The sequence below is a fragment of the Ooceraea biroi genome, chromosome 10 (genome assembly GCF_003672135.1).
Source record: "Ooceraea biroi isolate clonal line C1 chromosome 10, Obir_v5.4, whole genome shotgun sequence".
Lineage (NCBI taxonomy): Eukaryota > Metazoa > Arthropoda > Insecta > Hymenoptera > Formicidae > Ooceraea > Ooceraea biroi.
The window spans coordinates 1,735,132-1,747,638 of record NC_039515.1 but is presented as its reverse complement, the minus strand read 5'-3'; the positions used below and the strand labels follow the sequence as shown (position 1 = coordinate 1,747,638).

Genomic DNA, 12,507 nt, shown 5'->3' with positions numbered 1-12,507 from the left:
GCGTAGTTGCTCGTATTCTCTCTTCGTGCGATCCGGCGTAACGTAAGCGCGCGGGATACTATTATCTCCCGTTTGAGCGGTTTGCGAAAGATCGATGCATCTAGCCGCGATGAACCTGGGGAGGGAATACTGCGAGGAACTGTTCGTTATGCGTATTACATTTATTACGGGTGTGTTCGGCGCGCTCCTCCGTTAAAGAACTCAGTCTTCCCCCGACGGACTTCTTCCTGCTCCTCGAACTTCCGTCGAGACGGATCTCGGAAGGTCTTCGCGCAGAGTCGGAAACTGCGCTGGCTGGCACACACGAAGTCGAAAGAGGCTTCGCAGGTAATTGCCAGGCCGACGGGTCGATAATGAGCACTGGCTTCGGGGAACCGATTACGCCCGACCCGAGCCAAAAGCAAAGTCGGACCCCAAGAACGGGAGAGGTGCACGAGAAGGATAAAGAAGAAGAGAAGAAGAAGAAGAAAACTACAACGAAGAAAAGAAGAAGAAGAAGATGACGGCGATGGCGACGACGAAGATGGAGCAGAAGAGGGATAGAAAGATCCATCGAGAGCAAAGGATCAACTCGTGGGGAACGGAGGGGAACGAGGGCAGAGAGAAAGTGATGAAGGAGAGACTTTAAGTCGCTTATAATCCTCCGGGACCGTGGCTCCGCGAAAGCCGCGTTCGCCGGGCACGGTCTTCTTCTTCTTCGCGATCCGATAATTCAACGGACGCGGAGTTCGACATTCCGACTAATCTCGCATGATGTGTGTGCAGAAGTTGGCCGCGCACGCGCCCCTTCTGGGCCGGATAATTGCGGGTACGTTCTTTTTGCTCTCGCGATGCCCGACAAATCGGCGCGCGGACGTGCCTGCACGCTCGTTAATTGCACCCTCTCCTCGTGGTGGGCGTGCAAGGAAAATCCTCTCGGCGTGTTTCCGCGGCGGCTTCATTATCTCCCGCGATAAGCCGCTCCGTAATCCCGCGCGATCTAAAGTTATCACAGAAATTCGTGCAAAGTGCCGCATGACTTCCGTCATGAAGAGATTTATTTGGCGTATAATATGGAGTCGATCAACTAGTAGCACACGCAACGTACTCCGCTCAATCTACTCCGTTTTAAAAATGAAAAGGCAGGAAGTGTCAAGCGCGCGCGCGATGTATCGGGCAATTTAATACTTATTGACAGCGATAACGGATCGCACGTTAACGGTATCGCGAGTTTATTTGGAACGCGACGAGCCAGGAAAAATTCGAGGAACGAGTCGACGTGTCGATACGCATCAATATTTTATAAAAGGAGAAGAACGAACGTGGCTAATTGCTAAACCGCCGGCAACAAGTTGTCGATGTCAGGCGATCGGCCGTGCCGGCCATCGACATGGCGGGAAGGAAGAAGAGCATCGCAATGGAAAGTGGAAGAAGCGTGATGACTGTGAGAGGGTCAGGGGCCGAGAGGGGAGGGCAGTTGGACGAACGAGAGGAGGAAGAAAACGAAGAGCAGAAAAATCGATGGATGGCAAGGCGAATAAGAAGTCCCCTTCCTGTATCGCGCGATGAAACCTGCCTAGATCTCGCTACCGGGATGAGGTAGAGAGGTAGGTGATCTAATTTCCCGGGCAGTCGTGCAGAAAATGATCCAGGCCGCGATTACGAAACGGCTTCCAGTCTTCGCCGGGGGCGACGAAGGCGCTGTTTTTGCCGTTCTCTTTTCGTTTCCATGTACCGTGAGCTACGACCGCGGATGCCGTCAGTCGCCTTTTGCGGAGACCAAGAACGATGTTTCGTTTGCACGAAAAACTGCGTTGCGAGCAGGAAGACGAATATTTTCGGGGATCGCGTCGCTCTCGAAGAGAACATTGCGAAAAGCAGCTACGATTCCGTCACTAACCTGTGTAACTTTGTTAAAGACTATCGGATAGAACTTGAGTTTTAATTTTAGACATCAATCTAACCGTCTCTTCAGTACTTTCTTACGCGGTGCGTTTGCAGAATACGCTTTACGTGATCCGCGTGATAAGCACGGAATCTTACGAAGTACCGCGCATCTCGTGGACCGACAATATGTGATGGCGATGACGCGATGCCCCTTCGTGGCCTCGAGGGTCGCTGATCCCGCAATTAACATAATGAGGTAGAAAACGTAGATATTAGCGCGAGGTTAGTTAATAGTAACCACTTATCCGGAGAATGTAAATAGTTGGTGGTCGCGGTAGCTCTCTCTCTCCCTCTCTCTCTCTCTCTCTGTCTCTTTCTCTTATACTTTGCGGCGGTGGCGGCGGCGAAACACCCTCGTCTTCCGCGTAACTCGCGTATCTTCCATCCTTCCACGCCGCCCCCGAGAGACGAGCCGCGCCGCGTTGTAAGAAATCTCGTAAATCAAAAGTGACAGAATCGAATTCTCGTTTGCATAATCCGGTCGTTTTATTCCACGCGCGTGCCCCGGTCGATCTTGCCGACGCTCATGGAGAGAGCTCACGTACCCCCTAAACAAATTATTAATCAACGTTATCGTCAGATATTTGAAAAAAATTCGATGCGCGCGATCGTCCCGGGGGCCTGCTGGTTTCAAGTCGATACGATCTTTCGATTAAAAGGATGCGCGCCAACGAGGACGTAATGGAAAATGGGACGTAATGGACGGCAAGTAACGAGGACCAAAATAAAAAGCGCAGCGGGAATTCTGCAAAGGAGAAAGCATAAATCGGCATACGCGCTCTCGGCGATGGCATCTTAATTACAATCGCTATTACTACTATCCTTTACGAATCACAACTCAAGAGAAATAAATGATAGGAGTCGGAAAAACAAATTAACATTACCAGCGGCTATTACCTAGTGCTGATTGCGGAGCAAATTAAGTTTTTATCGATTCACGTAATGCTAGCATAATGAGAAGTGTGACTGCATTTTGTAGCGATGTTCCTCGCTAGTCGGCACGAATTTTCTTCCTGTTTATTTCCACGCGTATTGTTCATATCGCATACTTGTTTCACCTGCACTCTTCGCTCTTACGCGAAACTTCTCGTGGTCGTTACATCGTTACACCATGCGTCCCGGTCGCTTGGGCGCACCCGGCGCATCCCCCCGCGCGCGGCCGATGGTATCACCATGGTAATCTACAGCAGCTGCAACAAGGGGGGGGCTCTCCTCGCGCGCGGCCTCGAGACTGTCTTGCACCCTGATTTCTAGGGCCTCATGCTTCCGCGGGCCTTCCTCCCCGGCCGCACTCGCAAATGGCGGGACGATCGCCGGCAATTTGCAGGTGCAAAGTTCACGACGAGGGAAACCGCTAATGAGGGAGTGGCATGGGGGCCTGGACGCGTAACCCCGAGCACGCGTGGATTTTCAGAAGGACGGGTTAATTATCCGCCGTGCCGGGATCACCACGTATTTTTGCGAGATCGCCTCAGTTTGTCTCTGACAGTGCTAATTTCTCGCCGGCACCACGCAGACACCATGACGGCGCCGTAGAACATTTATCCTCGCGATTCGGAGATCGAACCGGCCAATGCTGTAACCGCGATTCAGTCCGCCCTCCCAGAGGCCCGTAACCGTCGGATGGCGCCTCTCGCTGACCATAAATTAATTAACTGGCGCGGAGGTGTGTGGACTGGTGTCAGTGCGGCGTTCTTCATCTTCGGAGCAGAGTCGCCTCGCTCCATCGAGTAGTCTAAACTCGCGCTACGGCTCGTTTCATAATTCTTAAAGGGAGCGACTAGCATCCTTCGGCATGCAGGACCTCTCGCTGAAACGCTGCTGATCCTTCTGCATCATTCCGTAGACGAGACGTTCTATCCATCTCGCGAGAATCATCGTCAATGTATCACCTTAGTACAGTTGGAGCAGCGGTAATGGCACACGTAACTTTGTGGTGTAACTCGCATAATTTCTTCGACATACTGTATCGTGCCGCGCGCACTAATTACACCTTGAACGGCTAATCGCTCTCAAGTAGATACGTACGTCGCTATTACAATTATCAGTGCGTGCTCTGCAGGAACTCGCCTTACGACAAGCAACGCGACGATTTTACGCGTCCGTTTCAAGTAATTCCCGGATAATTTTGAGACACAGGCAACGTGGGCGTTCTCGCCCATTTGACGTCCAGAAAATCTTTTAAGAAAAGCCTTTCGTTGCAACGCAGAACAGTTCGGTTTTGAGAAACGAGCGCAGCTCGAAGTCGCTTCTCATCCTACGCGCGATCAAAAGCGCAACAGCCGGCCGAATTTTTATGCTGCGCTCGCAGACTGTCTTAGGAACGACTTGTACGTCGGCGCATAGTTGTTCGCATAAATCGCTCTTCGGTCGACGTATGGCAGGGGGGCGTGAACGGGGCGTAGCGGCATAGTAACGTTTATTACATTGGCTGGCAACTAGCGGACTGTGCGCCCTCGCCGAGTTCCTCGCCGAGCACTCGGGCGCGTTAAGACTTTGCGAGACCCCTTACATATGTGGCACTCGTCGCGGATTTATCGATTCCATTGTATCGATCCGTGGGATGCTGACGCTGGATTCTGATTACGAGACAAGTCCGTGCGGAGGAACAAAGAACGCACGCACTCCGCCGTTGCGTCCACCTTGTAAAGTCCGCCGTTAAACGAGCTCTTGCCACGCGGTAGTTGCAAATGACAATACAAAGTTCCACGGTGTACTCGGAAATATATATTATATAAAGCACACACGAAGTTCGCCTCGAAGTTTCCCTCGTCGTGAAGTAATGGCGGTCGACAGTTCGATTTGATGGAGAAACGAGAAACGAGAAACGAGGTAGGTAAACGAGGTAGTCAATACCAGCCGCGACGAATGTTCCATTCCCATTGTTTCGTCGTGTGCAGGTCACTTCCACGACTAGAGAGATCGATTGAGCGCGGCCACTCGCTCGTACGGCGAGTGCACGAGTCGTTTTCGCACGAGCTGCACGGCGCGTTTAACTAGAGGTGTTCCCTCGGCGATAGGGGAAGACCGGATGCGGTAAAGAGACACCACGGACACGTCGCTGGCCGACATTAATTTCTCACGACACGTCGTGTGCGCGGCTCTCCTTTTTACGTATATGGGGATACCAATTATGCGCACGCTCGCAGTGGAACGGCTCCCGTATTTTTGAAAATCATTTAAAACAATTAGGTACATGCGAGAACTAAATTGGGGATCGAGGGAGAGATTGGAGGGCAATAGGATCGGCATTAATTTGCAATTTGACTGCCGTCTTGTGAACGAGGAATTCTCGTGGGCAGAAAACAAGGTTGAAGACAATCTTAGGAAGTCGTAACGGGATTGCAATCATCGAGCGGGATTCCCACAAAGTACGAAAACAATGAAGGCGGCGGCCAAGATTTATTTCGTGCCTCATAAAATCTAGTATCGAATAGCGAGTGCGTCACGAGATTTCTTTCTATTTTAATAGTTGATGGTCAGGTAAAGTAAACGAGAAGATTGCGACATCCGCAATGAGACTCGGAATAATGTGCGCGTTCCTGAATTCTCGGTGCCTCATTTACGGCGATCATTATATTTTCGTGGTATCGGCGTGATCGAGCCGGAACGAGATTAAACGTGATCGCGGAATCTTCAGGAAATTAAAGCGACTGTAAAGGCGGCCGCGAGGTTCTCGTAAAATCATGAGGAAACGCGATCGTGAAATTCTCGTTAACTTAAGATGGCGCTATAAATGACGGCGAGATTCCTGTAAAAGCGGTACGTTATTAAAAGCGATCATGAAACTCATGCGATGCGAAACTTACAGCCGCACAAATTAAAACAATAATCACGCTGCCAGCAATTGTATATCTGTAAATCGAGTTTTGCAGATCGCTACTAGATGGCTGTAATATTCGGTGTAGTAATTGCTTCTGGCGAGTTTTCAGTTTTTTTTAAATAATTATATACTCTGTGCAAATCAATGCAAGATTAATGCAGGTTAAGCTCTGCTGTTGTCGTCATAAATATTGTTTTAATGCGATTCAAGATGATACAGAAGATAAAATGCATATTTGCTACGCTTGTGCTCCTTAATTAAAAAAAAAAACTAATATATATTAAAACGAAGTGATTGATGTAAGACGCTTATGGCGATGATGCTGAACCCGCTGACACATGTAAAAGATGTTTTAATCAACTCAGGAAGAGTGATTTTTCAACTTGAATGATAAGTACATGCTCCAATAGAGAGATAAAAGCAAACAATTTCGAGCATTATTATTATTATAAGAAGACTCAGCTGAATTAATTTATGAGCCTGCAAGAGAGACAGATTCGAGTAACCCATACGACTCTTTGAAGACACTAATAAATCTTGGGGAAATTTAGAGAGAAGAAAAATCTGCAAAATTTAGTTGACCACCCAATAAATTGTAATCAATTATAATCAACAGTGATCGTCGAATTATCATCGGATTATCGCCGAGTTACAAATTATCGAGAAAACACGAGATTCGCGAGCAAAGATTCTCATATATTCCCATACGGAACCAGGACGAGGCTGAGACTCACGTTTATACTGCTGAGGGGTGTCGGACTGACACCCCTGCGGCCACTCCCGCCGCCACTGCTGATCTCCGCGTCCAGTTTGCCGATTTGCCTAATAATCGTTGCGATGCAGACGATTCCGGACTCGGGGTCCGGTCCCACGTCGGGTCGTGCCAGGAGTCGCTCGAGGGAGCGACCCTGAAATACGCGCAAATTCCCCACGGAGGACGCACAAGGTGCAGTACACACGTCGATCGCGACACCGGTCGACTCCTTGCTTTCCCTTTTGCCTTGTCGGGAGCGCATGCACTCCGGACAATCTCCTGGCTGCCGGAAAAACCGCAGATCCTCTTACGATCACGACTCCATCTCTCGAGTGTTCTCGACTCGATCAAGTGTGTGTTTTTGGGCAGACGCCGTGTCTAACGCGAGGCAGACGCACGTAGGATCCCCGACATCCCGCCGAGTTCGATCACGAGAGGAGAAACCGCGAGTGCAGCTACACGTCAATGTTGCACGCGGGCTGCGCGAGGCCTCCTCTAGGCCGGCCGGCTGCATTCATCGCGGCGAGCGCACTGGCTGAATGGCACTCGTGACGAATAAACATACGCACAGTACTCGCGACGTTATCGCGACATCGGGACACAGAACGTCGACGCGGCGCGGCACCCCGCGCGGCCGCTCGGAGTCGCCGCCGGTCTCATGTTCACTGGTGCGCGCGCGCTCCGGCGCGTAAGCGAGCAAGCGGGCGAGCGAGGACGCGGGTCGCACGAACGTGGTTGGCGAAACGTGGAAGGACGCGCGGTCGTGGCTTCGGCGCGAGCGTCAATTTTCACGAACACCACTGCGACGAGGCGCGACACGGTACCCCTTTCCGCCGGCCACGTCGGTCGACGCGTGACGGCGACCGTGCATCCGTCCCACTACGACCCCCCTCAACGCTCGATGCAACTACGTGGTCCCCCGCGGCAGGAGGATCATTCGCGAGATGTGATGCGGGCGTGATTTAAGACGATAATGACGATGACGATGATGACGACGACGACGATGACAACAACGACGACGATGAAGGTGAAGGCGACAACCGCGACGAAGGCGAGTCGGCGTGCTGCTCGTTCGCCTTAAGGGCCGTTCGTCGCAGACGCATGCTCGCGGCACGTCGCAGCCTCTCGCACTGACCGCACGTAACACGTAAGAGAGAGGTGCGTACTGTACTTGTGTGTCTCTACCCCCTCCTGCTGTCTTTCTCTCTCTTTCTCGCTCGCCGATCCCTCCGTCCTCCCTCTCGCGTCGCGCGTCGCCCTCCGCGAGCGCTTATCCTCTCCCTTGTTTCTTTCTCTCTCTCGCTCCCGCTCTCTATCTCTCTTCGCGGTCTCCTTCGTCACTTTCTCGTCAATTACCGTGTGCGCGGAACACGCGGACAAGGGGAGGCAGAAGAGCCTCCGCTCGCGCGCCCGGGCCCTCTTTGAATCTGCTGCTGCTCCGCGCGCGCTGCTGCCTCCTCGCCGGTATCCTCGCCGTACTCCGTGGGGAACGTTAACGCGAGCTCGGAATCGCCGTGGCGCCACCCTCTCCTTCCCTCCCAGCCCCTCCATTCTCTTCTTCCACCTCGTCGTCGTCCTCCTCCGAGTAGAGCGCGGAGTCGCGCAGCCATACGGGGCTGGCTTCCTCTCCGCGGCACGGCGCGACGCCACGCCGCGAGCTACCCACCCCGTTTTTCCCTATAATTTGCCCGGCAGCCCAGCTCTTCCTTTTTCCTTTTACTTTTCTTTTTTCCTCCTTTTCTCCATTTTCGTATCTCCTTTCCACCCCGCCGCGCTCCTGCTGCTGCTACTCTTCGCCCTGTCCCCTTCTTCCGGCCATCCCTCTTCATCCTCTTCCGCCGTTCCATCGTCCGCGATGTCTCTCTTTTTCTCTCTGTCTCTGCCTTCGCTACTGCCACCGCCACCGCCAACGTCACTGCCTCTCGGCCTCTGCCTCTGACCGCCTGCGTGTACAACGTACCTCTTCCTCTTCGTGCCAGCCATGAATCCTCGATCGGACCGAGGGGCCAGGGGTCCGGGTGGCGCACCGCCCCCTTAATAGCGCTATGTCTACCTCTTTCATTCACAGTGCTTCCATCTAGCAGCAATGGAACGAAGACACGTTGTCGCAGTGGTGAACGGCGATTGTCTTGTTAGCTCAACCGAGCAAGCTTTCTACTCATAGAGGAGCTGCAATAAATTTTCTATAGGACATGATGCATTTGATAATTAATGTTACGTTGGTTGAAATTATATAGAATTGAAATCTTTCAAAATAATTATAATAAAATGTACCTCTCGGACTTTTTAACAAATCTTTATAAGCAATCATATGCCGTGGGAGGGAGAGGAAGAGGGATTCATGATAAGATAAACATCTGTAATTATGTGTAATTTTTATTTCTGATTTTTATTTAAAATGCAAAAGTTTCGGAGATTTTTGATAGCAGTTTGCTGCCGCATGAAGTGTTTCTCTATCTACGATCGAAATCGGAACACCTGCCACACGGCACATAGAACGAAAGATGTTTCTCACCCCGCTCCACCCAATTTTTCTGTTCAAGCAGAGTGTAAGATGTATCGAGTAATAGGAAGATGTCAGAATTTATCAACGATAAATCCATTATTATTTGAGATATATAAATTTTATGACCCCTCCTTCTCGTAATATTAAAAGCCAAAATCTATGAGATTTCTGCAAAGTCTCTTTCAAACTTTAGAACATGCATTTCTTTCTAGGACGACATCTCAAGAGTTTATAATATCTCAAAAACGTTGCACGCGTATCGAGTATAGTTAGCATTCGGACTGCTATCGAAATTATTGCTTCGTGTCTTGACCGCCCAGAATTCGAAGGACGGCCATTCCAGTAGGTAATAATTATCGTTAAAAACGGCAATAGGGGTGAGGGTGATGGCAGGAGGAGTAAACTTAATCGTTCGGATTTAATTAGCGGATGAGGCTTTTGGATTTAATTGGCGGTCTTGCGCGTTCGGTGTCGCTTCGTTTAAAGACGCAAATGCCATTTATACATCGATGTACGATGAGCAATGGTCATCCATGGCGTTGCTCTTTATTCCGCTTCGCATCACGCGTATGAGATTGCGTGAGCGGTTTTATGCGTGCACATATGCGGTGGACTCTCGACACGAGACGTTGTGTTTTCATGGCCAAGCGGTTTCATATATCTAGTTTGAGAAATTTATTCCGAGCCGCTTATACAATACGTCAGTAGTTATCTCATAAATCACAAAATGTAATTTGTGCATTATATTCTTTATCTATTTATCGTTGTAGAAAAATGTATTCAAATGCGGACAATTAGGCAGTACTTATATATAAAGAAGTGGATAATAATAAAAATTTTTTTAACAGATAATCAATTTTTCGATATTTTATTTAATTTATTTAAAGTTTTAAAATATGCATGCTACATCTATACACATATACATAAATAAATATTACACACACATATACACACATATCTCGTGTTTGTCATTTAATTTATTCGAGTTTAAGTTATCGATTTAATTCTTCGCAATAAATTACGAATCATTAAGACGTTAATGCGTAAAAACACACGAAGAAGATAAACTTAACAGATAATAAATTCCCGATTTAAGCTGACTAGTATTAGAGTTCGATTTTAATTCTCAAAAGGATGTTCGATTTATCAGCTGAGCGATTAAGATTTCCAAAATGATAAATTGCTGTAAAATCATAATTAAATGCTACATTCGATTGCTTGTGTTTCCTTGAAACCTCGTTTGTCTAGAAGATTTATGCTCTCACGAGTTTCACGATCAGTGGCGGCACTTTAAAGCTGAACACAATACGATTGACGCGTGTTCCCTACGTGACGTCTTTGTGCTTTAGTATCCATTGCGCAAAAGCTTTGCAATCTTTGCAGTCGTTTGTCGCTTTTTCTACCGACATTCATTCGAACCAACGTAATAATGTTTCGCTTATCCCGCTCATACGATCTGGTAGCGTAGAAATGTCGTCGTTTCATTGATCGTCCTCGTCTCTTTTGTGGACTAACGTATATGAGCACAATGTGCATTCGATGGAGCTCCCAGCACGATACTTCTGTTCAGATCATCTCGTCGGAACATCTCTCTAAAGTCTTTTTCTATAAATTTACGTCGACGATCATGAATCATGACAAAGCGTACATTCTGAAGTTTATCGATCTCTTATTGCTTGACTCATTACTCGAGACGAGAAAAGCGCATCGCGTAATTTGGAAAGCCTCTATTAATATTCATTGCAAGTTATTTACGTTTGTTGTTAATGGAATTGAAAGTGAGCTTTGGTAACTGGAAATAAACTTTATTTACTCTGAGTATTCAAAATCGATGGAAAAAGATATAATCTTTAAAGATAAGTTCTCAAAGTTTAGAGAATATAAAATATCCTTATAAAGTTAGTAATTATAAATATTATGTGCGTCCGTAGAAAGCAACTTAGCAACTTATTATCGTAAATTACATGTAATATCCATGATATGTACATACTGATATTTATTCAAATATACTTAATTTCTAGCACGATGAAGTTCGATGTTAAATTGCCTCGATATTAGGCGGTAATGGGACATAATTCGTGTTTTATTTCGCGACAGATATAGCGGAACGCATCATATATCGCGACCCCTTTTCTCGATGATCAAAAATCGCCGCGCTAACTGAGAATCTTCCCCAATCGAAGATACAGGTGGAATTTCTTTTATATCCAGCGAGTCGTAAAGCATGTAATCGCGGTCCTGATGCTATTAAAACGACCGAACGAACCGATTTCTAGCAAACCATAAACGCTTTTAAGTTATGGCGAACTCTTGGAAAGCGCACTTTTTCGGGAGTATCGGCTTCTCAAAAACGGAAACTCGTATTTATACGTGGCCGAGACCCACGACCTGTTTCACAAACGAGTGCCGAAAGACTGTTACGGCCGAGAAGAAATATGTTACGGATTCCCTCTCCTCTCCCGTCCTCTCCGTAGAGGGCCACTTTTAATTTCTGACCGGCTGTTGCATCAAGCGTTTGGCGGTATAATTAAATAGTCAGTCGCTAATCACGATTTCATCAGATTAGAAGTGAAGAGGAATACATTATCTAGTATATTGCAATGTCTCTCGACATATCTGCATATTTTTCAGAAACCATTTCATCGATTTAAATATTTTCTTTCTTCCCTTATTTTAGTTAACATAATTGAAAATAAATTTATATTTGTGCATAAAATAAAATTTCAATATTTATTCTTTCATTTATACATTTATATTTGATTGATTTGAAGTAACAGTTAATATAAAAATTAATTTCTATTTATTTTTATTTCTTTATCTATTTTGTTATGTATTTTCTTGTCTTTATCACATATTCGTGATAGTAATGTTTTTCGTAATTTAAATCTTGCAACAATAACATTAATAAGAAATATCTCTGCAATATACTTTTTGTTTCTCGATGCGACTACGTCGGCATCGTCTATTCTCATCACCGTTTCTTTGAATCTCGACATGCGTCTTCGCGCTCGATGATGACAGCAAGGCATTTCCCATTTCTCTTGATGACGGTCCGGGTCGTCGGCTCGTCGTTAAAAGTCGGAGGGCTCTTGTCCCTACCGTGGAACAATTTTATACGCGATTTACCTGGTCTCGACTATTTGTAGAAATGAAACTCGGATTTAGTGGAAATGTCAGGAATGCGATGCTGATTTGGCCACCAAGAGGAAGAAAAGTAGAGCAGGAGAAAGAGGAAAGGATCCTATGGAAAAAATGGAGTGAAAACGTAGAAGAGAGAATAAAAGAAAAAGAAAGAAGGAAGAAACAGATTCGCCTTGACGAAGTCAGTTCTTTACCCTATGACAGGATACTTTGCACAGTATATTGTATGTCATGATGATTGATTTTCCATACCGTCTACTTTTGGCAGAAGAAAACGGAGGCACCCATAAAGTTGACCTCGCAAGATTCGACTTATTGAAAGAGGATTTACTGGATCTCTCTCAATCTTTTCGGTGT

At 47.3% G+C, this 12,507-nt stretch overlaps 1 long non-coding RNA gene across 1 annotated transcript in view; it reads right to left on the bottom strand.

Annotated features, from left to right (window-relative positions):
* The window catches only part of LOC109610681, a 38,040-nt gene extending 28,727 nt beyond the window's left edge, over positions 1-9,313 (bottom strand). Inside the window, exon 1 of the long non-coding RNA XR_002192970.2 lies at positions 6,484-9,313. This is a non-coding gene — a long non-coding RNA (uncharacterized LOC109610681). The remainder of the gene's footprint in view (positions 1-6,483) is intronic.
* Positions 9,314-12,507: the final 3,194 nt, after the last annotated feature.